Below are 16,429 nucleotides of genomic sequence, written 5' to 3'. Positions count from 1 at the left end.
TCAAAAAGTTTAAACAAAGTTTTAACATCACTGATGTTAGGCTAGACATTGAAATGGTATTTAAATACTGTTCCATTTCTTGTTTGATGATGCTAAAAAGTGGTTTACTTTCAGCATATTTAAAAAAAAAAAAACTAGAAAAAAAAATCAGCAGGATGATGTGATCAAAGATGACTATTAAATTAAAAGCCTGTAAGACTTATATTTTAGTTGATATTTGAGTAATTTATTAAAAATGATCTGAATATGTTATGCAGCTGAATACAGTAATAAATCAGTATGAAAAATGTCCAAAATAAACCTATGCGCACAATCTAGCCTTTATAAACAAATTATTTAGCAAAAAAGACGACTGCAGTAAAATACTGATGGCATAAAAAGTGAATTTTTTGTTTTTAAATTTGTGAAACTGGAGTTGTCGAAAAATAAACTTGAAATACGTACTTTGATGCCACATGTGATAGTGATGTGGCATTGGGACCTTCTCACGTAAGAAATGGCATGCACCTTTTCAAGACAGATTTTGATCGGTCTGCTATAATGATTTCTGAAAGACCACATGACACGCTCATGTTAGACAAAAGTAAGGATGCTGAACATTCTATTTTTAAAATATATATACATAGAAAACTTTTTTTATTGTAATAAAATTTCCCAGTATGTCTGAAAATGTAGCCTAGATGAGTGAAAGATGTAAGAGACCTCTTTAAAAAAACTAAATACTATCAACCCCAAGCTTTTGAATGATAGTTAAATTATATTCACCATCTTGTTCGCCAAGAACTCTGATATTCCTTACAACCTTGTTTAATTTAGCATAAAATAAAATCTGTTCTGCCTGTTAGACATTTTATTTTATTGTTGTGGTAATTTACTGGCTGCGCTTTTGCCAGCAAGTTAATGCAACTGCCCCATTACAGTAACTTATCTGTAAATGTGTTTAATAGTAGCAGGGCCTTAACGCAATTTCATGTTATGTAAACTTAACGCAACTTCTTTTTAAGGTAAAATGCTCTTCACAACATTTTAATCTTTTTTACAGTATTTTTACAGTATTTACATTTTACACTTTATCTTTTATTTTAGTATTGAACTGAATAAGTTCCAAACAAGTGACAAATTTTTCATTTTGTTTCAATTTGTCAAATTGTTTCATTTTTGTCTTTAACTACAGTAGCAGTACTTGATTGCAAAGATTATAGTAGAATACTGCACATTCCTAATATGACCCACAATGCACTGCAAATTACAGTAGTGAACTGTAAATAATGTATGTGGTGTTTTACTGGGTGTTTTTGCAGTAAATAACTGTAAAATTATGGCAAAGTCTAGCAGTGTAACTCAAATCTGAACCCACTGTTTTGTGTGTGTGTGTGTGTGTGTGTGTGTGTGTGTGTGTGTGTTTTCTTTTAAATAGTTGTTGCATAATCGACAAAGAAAATATCTAGATAAAGACGTTGTCATGTATAAGCCAAAGTTGTCAGCACAGCGTTTCCCCAATGCTTCATACAAGAGTGCTTTCTCAACCCGTCTGTGACCTGTATCTAATACATCTGCTCTCACGCAGGGCGTATGCACCGTCATGTTGCAACAAGAGAAACTGACGTTTGGTGCAGAGCGAGAGGAGGGAGTGTTGCTTTGCTTGAATTCCCAACGTTTAATGTTCCACATCTGCAAAGCGTGATCGCTGTTCAGAAACATTTAATGACAAGTCACTGTGGATGAGCGTTTGGCAGCTGAGCTATGCCTCAGAACGGCTGTTTTACATACGTGTGTGTGTGTGTGTGTGTGTGTGTGTAAAACAATAGAAACAGGTCTGTGTCCGGTTGTCTACACATCTGAGGGCACAGGTGATGTATTTCAGACTTGGTGATCAGTCTCCATGGAGACAAAGCATATTAAAGTGTAAGGTGCTTTAATAATACGTTTTTCATTCATTGCATTTCTATTCATCTCCACACATTCTCTTATAAGAAAGTCTCTCCACTTAGACTCTGCTTGCAGCACAGCTTTTACAGATCTGTTCATTTCTGTATTCATCAAGATTTTAATAAGTATTCTTTCATTAATCTTATTACTAAAATGGTTTCAACTGTAGGCTATTCTAAAGCTAAAACTTTGATTAGTATAATATTAAATGTAATTTATATGAAAAATATTATAAAATTATTAATACAACTTTGTTGTTGGCATTTTATAATGATTTCTAAAGGGTCATTTGACACAAGACTGGGTGGACGCAAGGGTGGTGAAAAATCTGCATTGAAAACCAGAAATAAATTACATTTTTAAATATTTTTAATAGTTTCTCAGTGATGGTTTGAGCTGGAAGGGCATCTGCTGCTTAAGACATATGCTGGATAAGTTGGCGGTTCAATCCACTGTGGTTACCCCGATTAATAAAGAGACTAAGTTAAAAAGAAAATTAAAGAATGAATGAATATTTTTAACAAAAATTAAATAAGGGTTTTGCACATTAAAAAGTCATAATGTTAATGGTAAGAGACAGTTAAAATCTACAATAAAAATGTGTTAATTTATAAATGTACTGTTGGAAAAACTGTGTAAAATACAGTAATAAATATGTTTCATAATTTTTTTTTTTTGAGGTCACAAATAAAAAGTCTTATAATTTACAATTGAAAATGCAGAGGCTTATTTAGGAAATTTTATAATTATCTCAGTTTGTGGAATTGGTAAGATTTTTTTTTAAGCTGAATTGGTAAGCTTTTTATGATTTTTGAAAATTTTGAATCCTGTATCTTATGTTCGAAAATTTGACTTATTACAACATTTTAACTAATAATTTTATTAATTTAGTATTTAACAATAGTTCATAACTTTAGTTTTACTATTGCTGTATTTTTGCATGCATGCATTTAAACATGTATGCTAATTATACACTCACCGGCCACTTTATTAGGTACACGTGTCCAACTGCTTAAATTTGCAAAGGAATATTTCTGACGAATATTTCTAGTATATTGTTGAATCTATGCCATGTAGGATTAAGGCATTTCTAAAGCAAAAGTGGGTCCAACCTGGAAGCCTACTAGTAAGGTGTAACTAATAAAGTGGCCGTTGAGTGTATATGTACTGCTTAAAAACAAGACCAGATGTCTTACTGTAGGTTGTCTATAAAAGATTGTTGACTTTTTTCTTTTTGTGAAAATCAAATGGATGTGACATTTGCACGCTTCCAGAAACACCTCTTCTGTTTACTGACATATGCAAATAACAATAATAATTTTTAGGATAGTTCTGAAACATCTTTGAGTTTTGTGTTTTAGGAAAAAATATTTACTTGTTAATTTTCTCACAGATATTGTGATTGTTGAAGGAAAGCAGTGGCGCAGTAGGTAGTGCTGTCACCTCACAGCAAGAAGGTCACTGGTTCGAACCTCGGATGGGTCAGTTGGCGTTTCTGTGTGGAGTGTGCATGTTCTCCGTGCGTTCGTGTGGGTTTCCTCCAGGTGCTCCGGTTTCCCCCACAGTCTAAAGGCATGCGGTACAGAGGCATGTTTCCCATGGGATGGGTTGTAGCTGGAAGGGCATCCACTGCATAAAACAAATGCTGGATAAGTGGGTGGTTTGTTCCGCTGTGGTGACCCCAGATAAATAAAGGGACTAAAGCGAAAAGAAAATGAATAAATTAATTGTGATTGTTCTCATTTTTAATTATATGTTTGTGTGCACATTTATTCACAAAAAATACATCTTTTAACAGTCTTATGTGGCATTATTGAATCATAAAATGAAACTATTTGAAAAACATCAGTCAAACATTCAATCCTATTAATTTGAATGTTTCGTTATTCCAACCCAATACAGAAGACCTGACAACAAAGAATATGATTTACATGTAGTTACATGTCAGATTTTCATGGTATTATGAGTCTTCTCAGATTTGTGATTCAAATTATGTGACTCATAATTTGTGATTCAAATTATTATTATGAGACGCTCTGAAAGTCTGAGTGAAACATGAAGCTGGTGTGGTTACAGAGTTCATAAAGCATCAGATATGCTGTGCGTCCATTTGAGCAGGAACAGTTATTCACTGCGCAGTAAAGACAGAAATAAAGAGTGAAACTGAAGTGCTCAGTTTGTGTGTTAATACTCTGTGCAGAACTTACTTATAAACTTAGGTTCCCCTTCGGTTGGGGAATGGAAGTGCTATACAGTGGATTTGATATTGAAAATCCACGTATGGGAAGGATTCGGTTCAGAAGCCGCTTGTCTGAAAGAGTATTGAACGGGCCAATGAATGCAATGAATTGGCAGCGTAAGCTTGCACTTGTGTGCTTCATTGCCAATTATCCCAGCATATAAGCACACCTGGAGCGAGCAAACGCCATCCTTTTTACGGATCAGCACACTCACTCTGCGCTGCCCCACCGCTGGTACGTCAGCGATTGTAGCGATGACTCCATTAGCGAGGGCTCTGCCTGCCTGGTTAGCGCGGGCCAGCCCCTCATGGTGGCTCATATGCACAATCAGACTCGGTTACGCGATTCAGTTCGCCAAACGGCCCCCCAAGTTCACGGGCGTGTATTTCACCAGGGTCAACCCCCTGTCCGCCCCCATCTTGCGAGAGGAGATTGCTGCCCTCCACAAGCTACCGTTCAGAATGCTCACGCAGAGGCGCATTCTCCTATGCGTTCGTCCTCGGGATTGGTTTGCAGCCATAGACCTCAAGGAAGCGTATTTCCATGTCTCCAATTTCTGCGCCAATTTCTGCGGTTTGCGTTCAAAGGTCGAGCGTGGCAGTACAAGGTCCTCCCCTTCGGGCTCTCTCTGTCTCCGCTGGTCTTCACCAAACTCGCGGAGGGTGCCTTAGCACCCCTTCGGCTCGCGGGCATCCGCATACTCAATTATCTCGACGACTGGCTGATTTTAGCCCACTCGCGGGAGCAATTGATTATGCACAGGGACAAGGTGCTTCGGCATCTCCGCCTACTGGGGCTTCAGGTCAACCGAGAAGAAAAGCAAAAGAGCAAACTCGCCCCCGTGCAGAGGATCTCTTTTCTCGGGATGGAGCTGGACTCGATCACCATGGTAGCGCTCCTCTCCGAGGAACGCGCTCGCCTGTTGCTGAACTGTCTGAGAGAGCTCGACAGCAAACTAGTGGTCCCACTGAAGTTCTTTCAGAGGCTCCTGGGACATATGGCATCCGCAGCCGCCGTCACGCCGCTCGGATTGCTCCATATGAGACCACTTCAGCACTGTCTTCACGATCGGGTCCCAAGACGTGCATGGCACGCGGGCACACACCGGGTCTCTGTTACTGTGCTGTGTCGCCGCGCCCTCAGCCCTTGGAACGACCCCTCGTTCCTACAGGCCGGTGTGCCTCTAGGACAGGTGTCCAGCTATGTTGTTGTTTCAACAGATGCTTCCAACACGGGTTGGGGGGCCGTGTGTCGCAGGCATGCAACTGCAGGCCTGTGGAAGGGTGCCCAGTTGCATTGACATATCAATCGCCTAGAGCTGTTGGCAGAGTTCCTCGCTCTCCACCGCTTTTTACCAGTGCTGGAGCAGCGACACATGCTGGTCAGGGCGGACAGCACGGTGACGGTGGCGTATATCAACCGCATGGGGGGTATGCGCTCTCGCCGCATGTCTCAGCTCGCCCGCCGTCTGCTCCTCTGTAGTCACCTGCGGCTGAAATCGTTGCGCGCCATTCACGTTCCAGGCATGCTCAACCATGCAGCCGATGCGCTCTCACGGCAGCCTTACGCCCTGGAGAATGGAGACTCCACCCCGAGTCTGTCCAGCTGATATGTGCGCGATTCGGGGAGGCCCAGATCGATCTTTTTGCTTTCCCCGAGAACGCTCATTGCCAGTTGTTTTTTTCCCTGACCGAGGGCTCTCTCGGCAGGGAAGGTCAGGGAGGACGAGGAACAGGTTCTGCTAGTTGCGCCCCTCTGTTCCAACCGGACCTGGTTATCAGAGCTCTCCCTCCTCGCGACTACTCTCTCAGGGACAAGGCACCATCTGGCACCCTCGCCCCGATCTTTGGAACCTCCACTTGTGGTCCCTAGACACGAGGAAGAAGGTAACCTACCGAGTGCAGTGGTTAATACCATCACTCAGGCTAGAGCCCCCTCCACGAGGCGCGCCTACGCCCTGAAGTGGAGTCTATTTACTGAATGGTGCGTCTCTCGCAGAGAAGACCCCCGAAATTGCCAGATCAGTATTGTGCTCTCTTTCCTCTAAGAGAAGCTGGACAGCAGGCTGTCGCCCTCCACTCTCAAGGTTTACGTGGCCGCCATCTCCGCTTATCATAACGCGGTAGCTGGCGGCACCGTGGGAAAGCACAACCTCATCATCCGGTTCCTCAGGGGTGCTAGGCGAATGAATCCATCCCGCCTCCCTCTCATGCCCTCTTGGGATCTCGCCCTCGTTCTCACGAGTTTACGCGCAGATCCCTTCGAGCCTCTCGATTCAGTATCTCTAAGATTTTTGTCCCTGAAGACAGCTCTGCTGGTCTGTTTATGATACAGCTGCACTATTCTCACGAGTGGCGTCTGATATTACACTGATGCTTTTGACCTGTACTGTACCCTGTTATTTGCATACGTCATGTTAATAGCCATACCGGCCTTCATGAGTAGCGATATTAGTTTACTCAGTGTAAGCCAGTTTGCGATGGTGTACGTGGTGTTAAATTTGACATATAGCTGTCACTTGCACGGCGGACAGCATCTGGCGATTAAATGAAGGATTAAACAGAAGCTCTCGTGCTAGATGTGGCACGCAGTTAACTGAAAATTTTATCCCACAGACTTTTCATAGCGGACTTGAAGCCAATGGAAGTCTTTTATCCACTCTTCGAAAAGTGTAGATGGTGGATTAACATTCAGCACATGATCACTACTAAGATGTGTCATTATTTGTAACTAGATGGTTTCTAAGACAAAATTAGTCAGTGTTACCTTTATTCTCATCTTCAGCGCTTTACATTTTCGCGATAGTAGCACTCTCTGTCATCCCAAGCCAGAAGGCATTGAAGTGATTGACAGCTGATATTTCAGTGCTAGAGCAGTGGGCCAATAAGAAGAGCGCGAATGCGGGGAGAGCATTACAGATTTGACTTTGTTTACTGCAGCAAGTTGACATGACAACTGTTTTAAACCATTTCTGAGTGCTGCGTTTCCCGTTTCAAATGCAGAGATGCATTCCAAAAATGGTCGCAATTTCGAGCCCTGCCTAACTAATACTAGGTTGGACCTTTTGCCTTCAGAACTGCCTCAATTCTTCGTGGCATAGATTTAACAAGGTACTGGAATATATTCTTCATATATTTTGGTCCATATTGACATGGGAGCATCATGCGGTGGCTGCAGATTTGTCAGCTGCACAGCCATGGCCATTTGAGTACAGTGACGTTATTGTCATGTTCAAGAATCCAGTCTGAGATGATTTGTGCTTTATGAAATGGCGTGTTATTCTGCTGGAAGTAGCCATCAGATGATGGGTACATTGTAGTCATGAAGTTACTGTTGCCTTTTTATTAGCTGGAACTCACTGGACCTAGTGAGCTGTACCTAATAACGTGGTTGATGATTGTATTTGTTGGCCATATCGGTATCTTATTGTGTTTATATTATTGTATATGATTATTTGCGTAGTGCCTTGTTAAAATATTTTATTGCAAAAACAACAACAAAATAATAATAATAATATTAATAATAATTATATATATATATATTAGTTCTGTCAATCAATTAAAATAAATTAACTAATTAATCACACTTTTTTTAATAAATCGCGATTAATCACATTTAAAAGACTGAAACTTGTCATTTTTGCTATTAAAATGTCAAATTTATTTAAGTGCAAGACAAAAACTATTTAAATTCAAAATATAATTGTTTATTAGAATTTTTTTTTTTAACTTGTAACACAGATTTCTTCATGTAAACAACAAACCCACAATAAACCATGAAGATCCTGACTTGACAACCATATTTATTACAGAATTAAAACACAGGCATGTCTATACCATTTGAATTTTAAAACAATCAATCACAATAAAGAAAAAAATGATTTCCAAGTTGGATACTAAGTGGACTGCAAAAAAAAAAAAAAAAAAAAGGCCAAAATACAGACATTGCAAATATGGAAGTTAGAAAATTATAATATAAATAATAAAGTATTGAATTCAAACAATTGTACTCATTGTACAGTTGTGTTGCTGTGAGTTGAGAACATTAATTATATATGTAAAACCAATTTTGCTTAGTCCTCCTTTACATTCATTCATTTGCTAAGACAGTCTAGTCTGTTGACATTATCGTGGGACAATGTGGACCTTTTCTTTTGAATGATGTGAGTTAAGATTGCAACGCAATCTCACAGCAATTCATAACTTTTTGATTTACTGGCTAAACAATGACGTTTGTTGCTAAGAAACGCACGCTCGTGCACACAGACCAGGGGCCTCATGTACGAAGACTTGCGTGGAAATCATACTAAAACATTGCGTACGCAGAAAAAAATTTAGTTGTATGAAACATTGCGTACGCCGAATCCCACGCATATTCTTTTGTACATCCGAATGAACGTGAAACTGAGCGCAACATGCACGAGCACAAAACCCCTCCTTGCCTCCTCCCCCGTATGAATATGGTAATGTCTCTTCTTTGCCAAAACCCAACGAAAAAGCAAAGGCAAAAGCAAGCAAAAAAAGAAAAACTTTGAATTGGAGGTGCTGCTTTCGGAGGTAGACCGGAGAAAAGCGTTGTTATTTGCAAGTTTGTTCTCCAGAATTAACAAAAAAAAAAAAAATAGAGTGGGAGAGTTTAGCTGATGCAGTTAACACAGTTGAGTCTGAACATCGCACTGAGTGAATTAAAAAAAAGAAATAGTGTGGTTTATAGGTGTAAAATGTTGCAGTACCCTTAACAGTCTCAGTGGCGCAGCTCGTAAGACGCATGTCAACATGTTTTGACACATTCGAGCATGAACTCGGTTCGAATCCAGCGTCTCATGAACTCTTCTTTTTTCCCCCGCTACATATCAGATTTTGCCTACTATTTATCACGAGAAAGACAAGTAGAAATCATTAATAAGTTTGTGCATCATATTTTATTTGCACATTTATTGAATGGAAATGTTTCTGATTCACGCATACAAATTCATCTTCAGATGTGTCTTTATAGCAATATGCGTGCTGTAGGTAGCTCAGATTACATTGGGAAAACAGGCGACCGCTGCAAATTGTGCTTTAATGTTTAGCTGGTCAACTGTATGGTATGGAAACCTTATATACCTGCTAGATGAACCCGTCTCATACAGCTGCCATTGCAAGGCTCAGACACTTTGTAGAGAGGAATTTAACACAACTGCCTCTAGGAGTCGCCAATGGAAATAAAACAGACACGCACAAAAAATGTGCGTACGCCAGCCATAAAGCTGGCGTGGAGCTGCGCACATTCAGTTCATCATTAGTAAATCCAAACGTGAGCGATTCTGAGCGTGAAACCTGGCGTACGCAAAGTTTTTGTGCGTACGCAGCGTTGATACATGATGCCCCAGGGCCGTGCACAGGGGGGGTGGCCCGGTGGCTAAAGCCACTGCCCCTCTGCCCTCATTGGCTGAGGTGCCCCTCTCAAGAGCCCCTTGCTCTTCACTTTTCAATCACGTTGAGCATCTGCCCCTGTAAGGGTTTGTGCTCTGTGCACAAGCCTGACACAGACACACACTATGCACGCAGGACAGGGCAGCCGGAGCAACTCCCTTCAGGGACTCCCTTCCCTTCGTTCTGAGTACATTTACATAAGACACCAATTATCTGATTTTAAAATAATTAAGATAATACTCTTATTAAGAGTCTACCATGTAAGCAGCGATTTTTGATTACCTTAAAGGACCACCGAGTCACAAAATGCAGAAGTTTTTCTTTCCATTCGCCATGCAGTATCAAATTCTATTAAAACAGAAGTCGAAAGTTAAAAATGAAACACCCAAAATTGCATAAAACTCTGGAGAGCCTGGTGATGCGACATTAATTATTTTATACTGAAACTTGCCAAAAAGTGCTTTCTTGGTCTTATCCATATTTCTTTGCATGTTGAACACACCATGGCCAAAAAAAAAAAAAAAAAAAAAAAACGCAGTCATTTTGACAGCACTAATATTTATAGATGTATAACCATATATTTATTATTTATATTTACATTTTATATTCAGTATTAGTCAGCTGTTTGCTTAATATCTTCTGACATTGCTCCACCAGCAGACATTCATCTGACCATAAGACTTGGGAAGTACATGTCTACTTACACTAACCCTAACTCCAACCTTACAGTCTACTAAAACTGTAAGGAGAATCATTTGGCATGTAGTTGCATTGTAACTTATAGTCAACAAATGAGTTAAGGGGAACATCAAAATAAAGTGTGTTTTAAGAGAGTTCACAGAAAGCATCCTGAAGAAACACAGAGTTACGGACGTATACACAATTACTGTAATGACGTCAATCTTCTGGCAGTTTGTTCTGGACTTCCAGTAAACGACATTATTACTGAATCTGACTCACAGATCAAGGCCTGGCAGGACAGATGTGTCTTATCAGAAATAGGCATTAAAACTCTGTGTGTGTGTGTGTATGTGTGTGTGTGACTGTAGGACTTACATCTCAGTGTGAACAGCCAAGTCTTTCCAGTCAGAGACAGAAGATGAGTGTATTATTAAAGGTCTGGAAAGAATGAACACAGCAGACTACAACACCACATGTGAGTGTATAGAAGAATATGTGTGTGTGTGTGTGTGTGTGTGTGTGTGTGTGTGTGTGTGTGTGTGTGTGTGTGTGTGTGTGTGTGTGTGTGTGTGTGTGTGTGTGTGTGTGTGTGTGTGTGTGTGTGTGTGTGTGTGTGCGTGTGCGCATGTGTGTGTGTTAAAATATGAGGGACTGTCTCCATTTTAAATGGCAACTAATAAAAATACATTTCCTTGCTGGAAAATCCAGTTGAAACCAGCTGCAAGGTGATTTTACATGGTTTACAGCTGGTCACAGAATAAATAGACTTTTTCAAGCTTTAAACTGTAGCCGTTTTTTTTTTTTTTTGACCCACAGCATACAAAAATATCCTCTCTCAGTCATAGTTTTAAGAATAATCATATATTTAACTAGTAGATTTCATTAACTATAAACTATTTAACTTTTAATGTGAGAAAAATGTATTGGTGAGGACAATATTTATAATTTAGATTATTTTTGTACATGACCTATGACCATAAAAGCAGAAAGGAATGCAAAGTCTTAATACAGATAAAGCATCTATAAAAAAAAATGCAGACAATTTCACTACAGTCTACAAAACTGGTTTTACTGTTGATATTCGGGGCCAGTTATTCAAGAAGGGACAATTTTGTTCGCTTTGACTTGTTGGATGGAAACGCTGCTTTATTTGCACGTCTTTTATGCGATAATCCAGTTTTGCACATGAAGTTAATTTGCATTTTTGGATGGATACATAGCTATTGACAGAGTTGAAGGAAGCAGACCTCATTTTAAGTTTGTGAGAAATACTACAGTAAGAGCTTTCCTAGTGATTATTTGATGTATTTGATTTGGTGTTAGTTCAAGCTTTTTTTGCAATGATTCACACACAATGTCTTTACAAAGTTCACAAACACACACACACACACACACACACACACACACACTGGATACATGTGAGAGGATACATGAGCAATATCACACGAGTAGCAGTGCAAAATGGCTGTATATCCGCACTGGTGGGAGGCGTGTGTTGGCACGAGGCCACAGGTCGAGTGCCTTAGTGCCCCCACCAGTGCCGATATAAACTCATATCACAATGCTAAGAGTGTGATATTGCGTTTATAAAACAGTTTGATGGCATAATTGTGTATATAAAAACAAAATCAAACATGGGGAGTCTCAAAAACTCTTTTGTATGAGGAACTACTTTCTTCCACGTTGGATTCAAATCATAAGCTGACAGTTAAACAGCTGAGCAAGCATCTTTTAAAGATTCTAACGACACTTTAGATCTGTAGTGTCTGCTTGTTGCTGGCTGTTTGTGGGCGGAGTAATACACAAAGGGTAAAGATGCTGTACGGGTGCTGATATTACTTAAATATATCACTGCTATCAGCCAATCAGATTTGAGAACCAGACAGAACTGTTGTATAAATGTTAATATTCACTGCTGTATGGACATTTGTTTTGTTAATGTACAAACCTGATTTAAAGTCCACTAATTGAGATTGAAGCATCTTTTTTATAATTGTACTGACAAGCGGTTGTAGTGTAGTAAAGTAAAGACGGTAAAATTGCTGTAATTCATTACAAAAAAAGCACTGTTTTTAAAAACGGTTTAAACTTGTAAAACTCATTCGTGGTCATTTGATGATGATTGATGATCACAGAGGGCTGCTTAGCGAGGTCTGTTGGCAGGTGGGGTAGGCATGACAGAACCGCTTTATCTATCTGCCTCCATTCCTGGCCAGTGGAAACGGTCCCGTATCCGCTGGACCATATTGGCCACCCAATTCTTTTTCCTCTCGGACTTTGGTCCAGCAAGGTTTCAACCTATTGTCTCCCTGTTGTTCCTTAGCAAATGAGCCCCCTCCTGGGACCTGCTGAAAAACATCATAAAACAGGTTAGTATTATGAGAGGGGGACTCACCATCTCTGGCATCCGCTGTCTGATGCCAGAAGGACGAGCTGGTGACGAATTTTTCGATTAGGCTGTCTATGGTGACGGCTCCATCTGGGGCTGGTAGGTTGCAGGCGCTCTCAACCTGGCCAGTCTCTCCCAAGGAGCACGGGCACTGGCAGATCTCTCACCACCCCCACCTCATCTCGCCAGGTATCAGGGCCGGCTGAAATAGTTACATGTCGGGCAGGGACTTGACACAGGTGATACGCAGGAAGGTCTTCGACCCAGCCCGAGGGGGCCAAAGTCCGTGCACGTACCAGACTAACCGCACTTCCAGAGTCTAGTAGGGCCCGGTACGGTTTTCCGTTGACCATGACATTGGCTTTTGAGGTTCCTTCGGGTAGATCTCTGTGTACAATGCAGCCTGCCAGCCAGGTTTGTGAGGGGGTGGTTGGAATAGGCTCATTCCGTGGAGAGGGAGCTGTCGGCCTGCACACGGGTCATTGAGGGCCCTCTGTCGCGCATCGCTCCTGGACCACCCTCCGGGGAAAAGGCGGCGTTCGCTCCCCTCCTTCCCGATGTAGGGTTACATCTGTCAGTTAAATTGCCTCAATGAGCTCCAGGGTGGTTGTGGGGTTTCTCATCCTGACTGCTCGTCGATGGGATCGGGGAAGAGCCTGGAGCAGTTTGTCGATGACCACCCGTTTCGCTACCTGACTCGGCGTTGGGTCTTTCTCCAAGAGCCAATGTCTTGCAAGTCGTGTGAGATCCACTGCTTGGTTCCGGACTGGCAGATGGGGCTTATATGTCCACTCAAAGGTGTATCTGGGAAGCCGATCAGTCACCAACTGCTGTCTGGAGGGAAAAAAAAGAAGGAGAATAAGGGTTACTGCTCTGTCTCATCTGCATACTTCTCCCTTTCTTGTTCTTTCAGTTGACTTATGTAACCAGTCTTGGATGAGTTGCAGCTGGTGCTGATTAGTTGGAACGAGAAGGCCCAGGTGTTCCTCTTTCCTCTCCAGGACAACGCTGATAGCTTCAAGGGATGCTCGTCACAGTCAGGTAATTAAACGATGGACAAACTATATCAACACACAAGCTACGTCCCAAATCGCATACTTATGCACTGTTCTATGCCATTTTGTAGTATAAATAGTGTAAGTAGTGCGTTCAAACTGAAAACTCTAAAAATAATAAGTGCACATTAATTACCTGGATGATGCACTCATTCAGCTGGTAAAATTAAGTGTGGAATGATGGACACTTCACACACTCAACAAAGAAGTTTTGCTCAAGTAGTGGAAGGGGGGGGAGCTATCAGCGCACAAGTTGGATAACTTTATTTATTTTGGATGGTGAAAGCAAAATTCTCCTATGAGTGATTATAGCGCCTCCCGATGGTGAATGTGGTTATTTATTTCACTCATTTGGCAACTGTCAAACAACATCAGGGAAACGGTTTGAATTTCCGCTTAGTAAAAAAACATTAGTGTTCCATTTGGGACTACACTACATACAAATACTTTGCTGTTGAGTGTGTAAGTGCATAAGTACATAGTGCATGAGTGCATAGTGTAGCCTACAGTATGCCATTTGAGACGCAGCTACAGTTCTGTCCAAACAGCTTACAAAAGAGGATATTCATTAAAGGAGCCTTTTAATGACCAATAAACATGCTTAAAAAGTTCTTGTGTGACACATTAATTGCGTAAAACTGGAGATCTAAATTTAAACATTTTAATTAAATTTATTCCTGTGATACAAAGCTGAAGTTTCCGCATCAATATACTGTCCTTCAGGAACCATGATGATTTAATGAGCAAAAATTGCTGAAAACCATTCTGCTGTGAAACATTTTTAATAAACTTTTAAAAATTCAGCTTAAAGTAAGAATAAACTGACTTAACAAAAAAAATGAATTAATGAGTTTAAAGTAAGTTTAAAGAACATTTTTTTTTAAATCCCAATTGTTGCCTTAACACTTTGATGGATTTAATGTTAACTTGTTGAATAAAAAAGTAAAGTTAATACAAATCCCCTAAATAGGTCTCTTCAGTAACTCCAAATTAAGATGTGGCTTCAAACCACAATGTCTTGTCAAAAACAAACAAACATTTTCCAAAACTAACACAATTAGCATATTTTTTCCCCAAAAAATGAGACATCTCAATTCAAACCACACCACAGTTTGATTGGATGTTGCTCACCATCCCTCCTTTCTCTGCACTGAGCTAATGGTTTATTATAAACACATCACAGCCTGTGTTTACGCTGCATGTATGCATGTGTCTTTTCAGCCAGCCATCCGCAAACACATCTCAAAAGAGCGGCCTGTAAAATCGCCTTTCACAAAGGCAGCAAGCTCCCGTCAAAGCCATCCTAACTAGCATGACTACAAACACGCTCATTAATTAGTCAACAGCTTAGTGATCTAACCACCAGCCAGGATGGGAGGGGGGCAGGGTGGAGGTCAAATGAATGACCTTGTCTTGATTGGTCGTTGTGGTGACCGTGCCACCCTATCTGTCAAGCACTTCTTTTCAGCACGGTGGGAAAGCATGTTTGGCCCACGACCCCCATCATCCCCTGCTCATTGGACTACAATTCCCAGCCATTGGGCATGAGAGTCAGGTTTGTGCGAGAGCCGTCAGTCAGGGCTAAAGTATAGCCGTGCACAAAAGCAAGCTGGAGCAAACACTGATGAATGCCTTGCTTTTCTATCCAATTCAGCCATGGATGAAGAAAAGGACATAGCAGAAAGGCACAGAAGTCTAGTTACTCTAGTTTCTTCCCTTTTTTGCTTGTCTCTGTTGCTTGCTGTTTTTTTCTTCTTTTTCCATTGGTGTACATCATCTCTTTCACTCCTCTCTCTCTCTCGCTGTTAGTATTGCTCCATCCTAATGGATTTATCTTTAGCTCTGCTCTGAGCCTAGAAGAGGAACGTTGTGACATGGCCTATTTTGCTACAACAAGGCTCTTCCATTAGCGTGGAGTCTGTTAATAAAAAAATAACTGTTACAAAAAGTGGCTCTCGTAGGGAAGAGGGAACGTCTGGTTTTTATGGGGTGTGTTGATGTCATTCACAACTGTGGACGTCATGATGCTCATTCCCAGCAGTGGCTGACCTTCCAAGAATTAAAAGAAGTGATTTGGAGACCGTATTGTAGGCTCTAACTAATAAAATATAATTCTCCTTTAGCCTAATATAAAGGTGATGAAGAAGTAGGGGGGTCCCATATTTTGCACATCTTGACTCCACAAGTTAATGTATATTGAATGGCTGTTTCACAATGTGGGTTATTGTCTGTACTTGCGTGCTTCTGTTCTCGTGAAACAGATGTGTACTTGTTCTGCAACTTTTGCCAAGGATGCATCAAGAGGTGACTTGTGCAACCTTGCTTAGCGCAACTATCCCAGAATGCATTGCAGGTCAACTAGCGATAGCTAATGGGAGAGGAGAAAACCTGCATGATTTTAAAAATGCTCCTCTGTTGTGTTACAAAATAAAGTTTTAATTAATTTATTTATTTTTTTTCTGAAAATGTAGCTCTTTATACATTTCTGAAGAGAGTGAATTATGTCGCCAGAGGTATGTATGGCTGCATAAACATACGCTACAGGACAGTTTGATGCCACTCTTTTTCGTGCTCACCAGCTGACCACTTACCTCTGTATGAACGGCTTTTTGGCTGTAACCACTTTGCCCCGTTAGCTCGCCATCTACTTCGGTGGACTTGAAATGCAGAGAGGAGTTGACCACGACATCAGGGATCGAGTCCGGTGAAGAACGGTTACAG

At 40.9% G+C, this 16,429-nt stretch overlaps 1 protein-coding gene across 6 annotated transcripts in view; it reads left to right on the top strand.

The window, feature by feature from the left end:
- The window catches only part of sulf2b (sulfatase 2b), a 544,470-nt gene that overhangs the window by 112,623 nt on the left and 415,418 nt on the right, over positions 1 to 16,429 (top strand). For 5 of the 6 annotated variants that reach the window (XR_015522636.1, XM_087305153.1, XM_087305144.1 and 2 more), the window contains one exon: positions 13,567 to 13,694. The gene's annotated coding sequence lies outside the window, so the exon portion shown is untranslated. Of the gene's footprint in view, positions 1 to 10,624; positions 10,740 to 13,566; positions 13,695 to 16,429 lie in introns of those variants that run through there. The other variant, XM_087305163.1, reaches the window with a different exon arrangement.

Source organism: Danio rerio, chromosome 23 (genome assembly GCF_052040795.2).
Source record: "Danio rerio strain M-AB ecotype USA chromosome 23, GRCz13ab, whole genome shotgun sequence".
NCBI classification, from domain to species: Eukaryota; Metazoa; Chordata; class Actinopteri; order Cypriniformes; family Danionidae; genus Danio; species Danio rerio.
The sequence above is the reverse complement of the archived record's forward strand: the minus strand, read 5'-3'. Positions and strand labels throughout refer to the sequence as shown.